The sequence below is a fragment of the Saccostrea cucullata genome, unplaced genomic scaffold (genome assembly GCF_032062105.1).
Source record: "Saccostrea cucullata isolate Sc308-1 unplaced genomic scaffold, CSIRO_AGI_Scuc_v1 ctg14333, whole genome shotgun sequence".
NCBI classification, from domain to species: domain Eukaryota; kingdom Metazoa; phylum Mollusca; class Bivalvia; order Ostreida; family Ostreidae; genus Saccostrea; species Saccostrea cuccullata.
Genome location: NW_026938898.1, coordinates 1 through 8,879, shown reverse-complemented (window position 1 = coordinate 8,879; position 8,879 = coordinate 1). Strand labels below are relative to the sequence as shown.

General features: G+C 30.9%; 1 long non-coding RNA gene across 1 annotated transcript; it reads right to left on the bottom strand.

The window, feature by feature from the left end:
• Positions 1-1,602: 1,602 nt before the first annotated feature.
• On the bottom strand, positions 1,603-3,317 carry LOC134251730 (uncharacterized). Its single transcript, XR_009988803.1, has 3 exons — positions 3,075-3,317; positions 2,030-2,116; positions 1,603-1,825 (listed from the first exon to the last, which is right to left on the bottom strand). It is a non-coding gene; the product is annotated as an uncharacterized LOC134251730 (long non-coding RNA).
• Between the last annotated feature and the right edge of the window lie 5,562 nt (positions 3,318-8,879).

Sequence of the window (8,879 nt, the reverse complement as noted above, 5' to 3'; positions counted from 1 at the left end):
TCATGCATTTTCATGAATAAACATGAATAATAATATTGCATTTTTTGTTTACAAATAAGCAAGAATATTCAAGAATGTTAATGGTTCATGAACTTTATTCATTCATGAACATTCCTGAAAAAATTCGTCAAATTATTCATGAATAGTTCATGAAGATGCAATGAACTTATTATTGGACATTCTTGAAATGATGAATCTTCATGAATATGACTCTTCATGAATTATTCATGAAAAAAAATATTCATGAATATTCATCAATTTTCTTTCATGAATAAAAATTCTTGATTTGTAAATGTCCACTAATAAGTTAATAGGATCTTCATGAACATTTCATGAACATTTCATGAATAAAATTCATGAAAAATTCATGGAAATTCATGAATTATTCATGATCGTCTCGCAGGGGCAGTTCCTTCTGCTGATGTACAATATAAGATGACCTCTGGTCCTACTACTAATGTAAAATAAAAGGTGTCCTCTGGTCCAGCTACAGATGTACAGTGCAATATTAGGTGACCACTAGTCCCCGTACAATATAAAGTGACCTCTGGTCCTTCTGCTGATGTACAATATATGATGACTATGGTCCTACTACTGATGTACAATATAAGGTGACCTCTGGTCTCTCTACTGATGTATAGTACAATATTAGGTGACCACTAGTTCCCAGACTAATGTAAAATATCGGGTGACCTCTGGTCCCCGTACTGATGTACAATATAAGGTGTCATCTCGTCCCCCGACTTATGACAATATAAGGTGAACTCTGTTCTACCTACTGATGTACAATATAAGGTGTCCACTGGTCCCTCTACAGATGTATAGTATAAGGTGTCCTCCTACCCCCCCCCCCCCCGAATGCACAATATAAGGTGCCCTCTGGTCTCCCTACTGATGTTCAATATAAGGTGTCCTCTGGTCCCTCTACTGATGAACAGTACAATATTAGGTTACCTGTAGTCCCCCTACTGATGTACAATATAGGGTGACCTCTGGTCCCCCAAATGATGTACGATATAAGGTATCCCCAGGTCCCCCCATTATGTGCAATAAAAGATTACCTTAGGACCCCTTTTGTTTTTTAAAAAAAAAATGTAATGTGACCTATGATACCTCTGATGATGTACAATATAAGGTGACCACTGGTCTCCCTAACATGTTAAATATAAGGTGGCCTCTGGTACCCCTACTGATGTACAATGTAAGGTGATCTTTGGTCCCCTATTGATGTAAAATATGAGGTTACCTCTGGTCATCCTTTATACTTTCATGTTTCTGCTAATATATATATAAGAAAGTTCATCTATATAAAGTTATAAATATGATTATTTTGGAGTAAGACAAAGAAAATTGTCTATCATTTAAAATTCAATTAATATATAAGGTGACCTGAGGTCTCCGTATTGATATCGATGAATTTACTTTTGTGCCTTTAATACCTGAAGAGTTCCTAGAATGTTTTATTACTACGCAAAATGACGAACTATTTGCGGGGGACCCCAGGTCCTATTTCAGCGTACGTTTTATCCTTCTGCGATCCGAACCCCCCCCCCCCAACCCTCACCCCGAACATGGTTTATTTTTCCCTAAGCGGGGACACAAATTCTCTGAATTAGCTTGTTAGATTTACATCAATAAAAAAAATGCTAACAGACAAACAAAGAATGTTGCTTTTGGATTGAACATTTTTATTTGATCCACTTTCATGAATACATTGTACAATTTATGGATCTATTTTCTGGATCCCTGAGTCTCCGGTAACACTATCTACTCACTTCCAGCATCAATGGTCTGTACTGTAATAATGTATTCTCATAATGATAATCTGAAAAAGTGATAAAATTAAAATGTAATAATATTATACAGCTTTGCCTTCATATACTAGTACTTGCAAAATTGGAACCATTTCTAGTTGGGCTGGAGCAATGATGCAAATCATGTTTATTGGAATCAATTAAATTCCAAGAAATCTCAATGGTTTATCATTTTATTTTAAAAAGTTAACTTTTTTACTAAATGTATTATTTACACGTTTTTCCTGTCTAATTCTATATCAGCTCATCCAATTCTGTTTCTGCTTCTTTCCGAGTTTGGCTTCAAAGTGGCGAATTTCATTCTAAAAACAGAAGTATACAACACAAAGTTGAGACGGTATTGATTTTAGATATTCTTTAAATATAAACTTGTAATAAGAAGGTCAATTGGTTCTAGGTTTTGTCAAAACTCTAAATTGTAGTTTTCATTTCTTTCCAATAACACCCCCCTTCAAGAAAAAATAGAGTATAGAAATTCTTTTCAAAAATTTATGTGCTGTAATTCTAATGATGCTTATTATTTGAACCTAGTTGACTTAAATTAGTGCAGTGGTACCGGTGAAAATGTTAGCTGAATATGAATTTTCTTTCACAAGTAAACACTGGATGACATCAGCAAAAACCTTTTTTTTTAAATTTATTATTTTACTGTGGTATATATACAATTCAGTTACCACTAGTCCATTACATTATATACTTGTCTGTATCACAATACTTCCAAGGTAATCCCCTTTCCTAAACTAAAATATATTAAGTACAGAGTTAACCCCCTGCCCCTTTTTCTTTTTTTACGACGCCATAACAAAAGTCATTCCATTTTACAAATATTTCATAATATCGTTGATTTTCATAAATTCATAATTTTTTATGTAAAAAGCAGGTATTATCTTAAATGGTAATAAAGATATCTATTACTATATACAGAATTTTCACGTTCGGCCTGCAGAAACAATCTAAGTTGGGGAATTTAATTTCATTTTAATTATCATATTATATAGTTTAATATCGGCAATATTATCGGGGAGGGGAAGGAGGGGCATACCCCCTCCTTTTGGTTCCTCAGGCCATGCATAATCTTTTCTTTTTAGTTATAAAATACTTAAGTAATGCTAACATATAAATCCATCAGAATTAACTTGAAATTTGCAAAAAAAAAAACACTTGCCAAGTGTTACATATTTTCCTGCATGGTTAATTTCTGTTATAAATTCTTCAGAAACTGTTGTAATGGTAAATTGTAAAAAAAATTCAGTCACTAACCGTAATTAAGACTCATGAAAACGCCAAAACTGAGGCTCAGACTGCTCAAAGTTTGTAATTTTCTTCTAGTCTTCTGTACATTGTTATTGAAAACAATGTAAGCAAACTACCGTTTATTCCTCCTATGTTAGAGAGCTATACCAAAGGGAGGTAATTTGAAGCAAAAAAGACAGAAAATTATGGATTTAAATCAGTTATCATATATAAATGCTTTAGTTGCCTGCAGATTTTTTTCTTGATTCTTCTAGGACAAATACTGTTTATAATATATTTTATGTTGATAAGCTTTAATGTGGTTGTAGATTTCTTAAGTACTGCAAATTTGCTGTTTTTTAAATCAAAATAAACCTCCAAAAACTAGTTTTATTTATCAAAAGGTGAAGAGAATTTCAATAATCAACAGTTGTTAAAATAGAGTATTTTTAGATAAATAGAATAATTATTTAAAAAGCTTTTATTAATGACTAGTACTAAAAAATATTTGTTTAACCATAAATTCAAGTGTCATGATAAAGTACAAAACACGCTATTTGAAAGGCGCGTGGTTTCCATAGCAACAATGCGAAAAATTATTTTTGGCTTGCTTTTTTCTATTATACCCTTTGTTTTGAAAATTTATATATGAGTTTTAACCAAATCTGTTTCTATGCCACTTTCCACATTTTTTAACTAAATGCTCGATGCTTGCTGATTTTGACTCTTAAGAACAATTTCATCAAAATATGTACACCTGTTCCTAGTAATAAACATAAATTTTATTCTCGCATTTAATGCTGAATATTTTATATACAGGGGGGGGGGGCATGTCCACTACTAATGATACGACTTTCCTGGATGCCTATTACTACTTACAAAAGATTATAAGCAAGATACACAATGTCTTGCAAGCAAAATTATGTCTAAAATTTCATAAACAACATTAGGAGCCTGTGTTGATTTTTTTTATTATAACTGCGTACCTTCATTCGTATTTAGAAAATTTGCCGTCAAAACGAATGTAGGAAAATCCCATCTGCATATCATACCAATTGTGCACAAATAAAAACAATGAACGAATAGAATTATTTAATGACATAAGAGCAAATTATTTGCTACGTTTTCTGTAAATAGGTATCAGAAATATTGGAGTTGTACCAATGCAATCAAACCGTATAGTATCAATATAACAACCTAGGTAAAATATATCTGAAATGACTGGCATTCGACCTCGCGCTTGTTTTTACGCATTTAATGGTATCTAACTTGAATATTTGATTATGTGTTTCCTTACCATTTAAAGATTTGATTTTTGTTATTATTTTGTTTGCACACGTTTTAATTCATTGTATTTTTGCATTCAAAGTTGTAACTGAATAGTAATGGGTCTGTAAGATTTCAATTTAAATTGTTAACAGTACACATTTTTTCATGGAGTTATTTTTTCTTGAACGTATACTGTAGGTAAATTATCTCATATGTTTTTTTTCTCAATTTTCCTAATTTTGACTTATTTGTTTATTTTAGATCAATGCCTTTATTTCTTCAATAAATTATCCTGCGGGACGTGGAGACCGGTCCTTCGGATGAGACCGTATAAACCGAGGCCACGTGTCGCAGTAGGTGCTAGCACGAAAAAGATCCCTCACTGCTCAAAGACCCTGAGTGCCCATCTTAGGACAAAATTTGTAACCCTCCCCCGGAAAGTGGTGGCGTCCCCAGATGTGTGAAAAATTCCCCAGAGGGACGTTAAACAACATACAATCAATAAATAAATTATAAAAACAACATCTGCCTTACTGCTGTTATAAATTCGTTTGGGAAAAAAAATTAATTTATTTAACAAAAATTTTCAAATTTGTCTACATTTTTTTAAATTTTTTAAATTCCCCGGAAATTTAAAAAGGAAAAAGAAAAACAATAAAAAATTTTTAAATTTTAAAATTAATTTATTTAAGTAAATAAATAAAATTTTATAAACCCCCCCTTTTTAAAATTACAAAATTTAGAAAGAAATCTAAAAAAAATAATCAGGTTTTTTTTTTTTCACCCCTTGCCCCTTTTTTAAAAAATTTCATTTTTTTTAAGTTTAATTATCTCAAAAAGTCAATAACAAAAATTATTTTTTTTTTGCAAAAATTTGGGCCAGGGTTAATTTTTCCCAGAAAAAAATTTTAAATTGAATTTCTGAAATTTTTTTAAAAAAAAAAAAATTATTGGAACAATTTTGGACAACAAAAATTTTTTTTTTAAAATGTTTTTAGAATAAAATTTGACCAAAAATTTTTTTTTGGACCACCTTTGGAAAGGGTTTAAAAGAAACTTTAATTTTAAAACTAATTTTATTTTTTAATAAAAAAAACTTTCCTAACAACATTTCCCCCTTAAAAATTTTTAAATTTTAATTAAAAAAATTAAAATTTAAAAAAAAATTGTCATTAAAAAAATTATTTCAATTTTTTTTTTCTATTCTAATTTATCAAAAATTTTAACGGGCTTTTTTTATTTTAAGTTTTAAAATTTTTTTTATTTAAAAAACTTATTCTTCCCCAAGTATTTCAATCAATTTTAATAATTAATTTTTGTTCTTAGCTTGTTTGCGCGGCATTGAACGTTTTTGAAAATAACACCTATTACACATTGTGACCTTTTGACCACCGTTCTGTGTTAAGGTGTTTTGTAATAAAAAAGAAAAATTGCAGTATCGATATAAGTTTGACTATGGCGTATCTTGTGCATTCGAGAGCAGAACAATCTATTTTTTTTAAATGATAATCTGTAGCAATAAAAGATATTGATCTTCAGAAAATCTGATTTGTTTTACTTTAAGATCATAATGTAGTATTATTGTGAATCTAGTATCATTGCGTTTCTTGCCTACTTCAAATTCAAGGTATTTGAATATATTTATTGTATAATTAGATTTGTGGAAAGAAATATTCAGTACGTTTGATCAACTATATAGACCTAATAAAATATGTAGAGAAAAGCCGTATAGATATTAAATTTTTTTTAATAAAAAAATATTTATGAAAATAAAACACATAATTTGTGAATATTTTTTAAACTTGTGGTTAAAATCATTTTAAAACCAGTCACAACTGGGAAGAACATGTTCATTAATCATATTTATAAAAGAAATTGAAACGAAATAGCCAAATTTTAGAGAAATTAATTTTTTTAATTTTGGCCAATCCCGATCAAAATTAAACCGATCCCAACCATAATTGTACAATTATTGGAAATAAATAACATTTCCCCAAGAACACTAGTCTGATTAGGTGTTATAAGGGTTAAAACATTATTGAACCTGACAATAAAATAGATTTCTTCATTGTAAATACAAGAAGAGGCAAGGAATAGGCATTCTATTCATTTTGTGTTAATTTTGATCGGGTTAGGTCCAAATATTAAAAAAACTAATTTCTCTAAAATTCCCCAATTTCTTTTCAATTTCTTTTAAAAATATGATTGACAAACTTGTTGTCCTTAGTTGTGACTACTTTTGTGGTGTTTTTAACCGTAGGTTTAAAGAATATTCACAAATAATGTGTTTTATTTTCATGAATAATTTTTTATAAAAAAAATTAAAAAGTCTAACCAGCCTTTCTTTACATATTTTATAAGATATTCATATGAGGCATTCATTTACAGTAAACTTTTAACTCGAAAACAACTTATTTGGATATAAATAATTTTTTTCATTTTCTTTGAAAAAATACAAAAAAATTGATATAAAATAATTAAGAGCTAATATTGGCCTTTCAGTGCTGAAACCATTGTTTTAAAAAGATGACTCAAAGATCTATAAAATAAAAAGTTGGTGTGGCATTCCACCTTAATGAGACAAATTTCAAAGAAATTGGTCAAGACCTGCATTTCTGACAATAATTTAAAATGGTATCATATATTATGGGACACCCTGTATATGTGCAAGACATCTAGCATTGTACTTGATTTAGCGGTTGCTGCGTTCTGCCAAAGCCGATAAAAAGAATACACAGCCAACTGTAATACGTTTACAGTAGTGAAAAATTAACAGCATTTTTAAAAAATCTTCTCAAGAACCATTGGGCCAGGAATGATGAAACTCATATAGAATCATCTTCAGGTAGTGTTCATTCAAGTTTGTTCAGATCATGACCCCCGGGGGTAGGGTGGGGCCACAATGGCCGATCAAATTTTTACATAGGAATATATAGGAAATATCTTTAAAAATCTTCTTCTCAAGATTCATAGGGACGGGAAAGATGAAACTCATGTTGAATCATCCTCAGGTAGTGTAGATTCAAATTTGTTCAAATCATGACCCTAGGGGGTAGGGTGGGGCCACAATGGCCGATCAAAGTTTTACATAGGAATATACATGTATAGGGAAATCCCTTAAAAATTTTCTTCTCAAGTACTGCAAAGCCATGATTAGTGATATATATATGGAAGCATCCTCAGGTAGTGTAGATTCAAGTTTGTTCAAATAATAACCCCTAGGGATGGGGTGGGGCCACAATGGGGGATCAAAGTTTTACATTGAAATATATTTAAAAAATCTTCTTTTAAAGAATAGCAAAGCCATGATTAGTGATATTTATATGGAAGTATCCTCAGGTAGCGTAGAATTAAATTTGTACAAATCATAACCTCCAAGCGTAGGGAAGGGTCTCAATGGTGGATCAAAGTTTTACACAGGAAAATAAGGGGGAAAATCCCAGTAAAAGAAAAGCTATGTTTAGTCACATTGACATGTAAGCATTCTCATGTATTGAAGATTTAAATTTGTTCAAATCGTGAGTACCCTTTGGGATAGGGAGAGAAACAATCTTGAATGGGGAGTCAAATCCAAATTATTACAAAGTACAGTAAAACTTGTTTAGTATGAAGACGGATATTGCGAATTCACGGATATAGCGAAGTCATCTTGGATCCCCAACTATATAAATTTTATGAATTTCTTATACTGATATAACGAATTATGGATATAGCGAAGAAATTTCATAGGATCCCAGCGACTTCGCTATAACTGAGTTTTGCTGTAATGTATAGAAACAAATTGTTTAATAAAATCTTTTTCTCAAGGATTTTCTCAAGAAGTTGTATGCAGTATTGATATGGAGGCATTCTCTAGTAGTATTAGAATTCAACAACCCCCCCCCCCCCTCCCATCCCCTCAGTAAACTTTTCAATTCTGATCTGATTTGTGCTTTTTCTTAGCCGATGTGCTCAGGTGAGCGATGTGGCCCCTGGGCCTCTTGTTAATTATGCACCATGTTCTGTTTGGTATGGAAAGGGGGGGGGGTGTTAGACTTCTTTCATTATTTGAATACTGAAGAGTCTGAAGAGTAATAGTCTATGAGGTCAAAAGTAAAAAATTGAACTATCTTAAAAGCTGTTTGAGATACATGTTTTAAGTCAGGGATGTCTTACTATTATCCTCTTGTTCATTTAGGTCTTTTACAATAGGTTGGGAAAAAAAAATATTTTTGCAATTCAGGATCCAAGACAAATAAAAATCTGTTATATGAACTTAGTTGTACTTTTAAGTGACTAACTTGGAACAAGGTTATAAGTCATATGTAAGATCAATGACCAGCTAGGGTAAATTGTGTGAGTTATGAGGTGTTTAACCAACTAGTTTTATTCATTCATAAAATGGACTGAAGGCATCCTTTATATCGCTATTGGCCCAGGATGTGAAACTGTGTTATGGTTGTTTTATAGTCTGTCTGTACCATAAATATTTCTTCATTAACTCTCTCTTTACGTTTATGAACTTAAACTTTTATAAGTTCTATAGGTTGACCCAATTGTCTCAAACGTTATTTTTTATTAAAA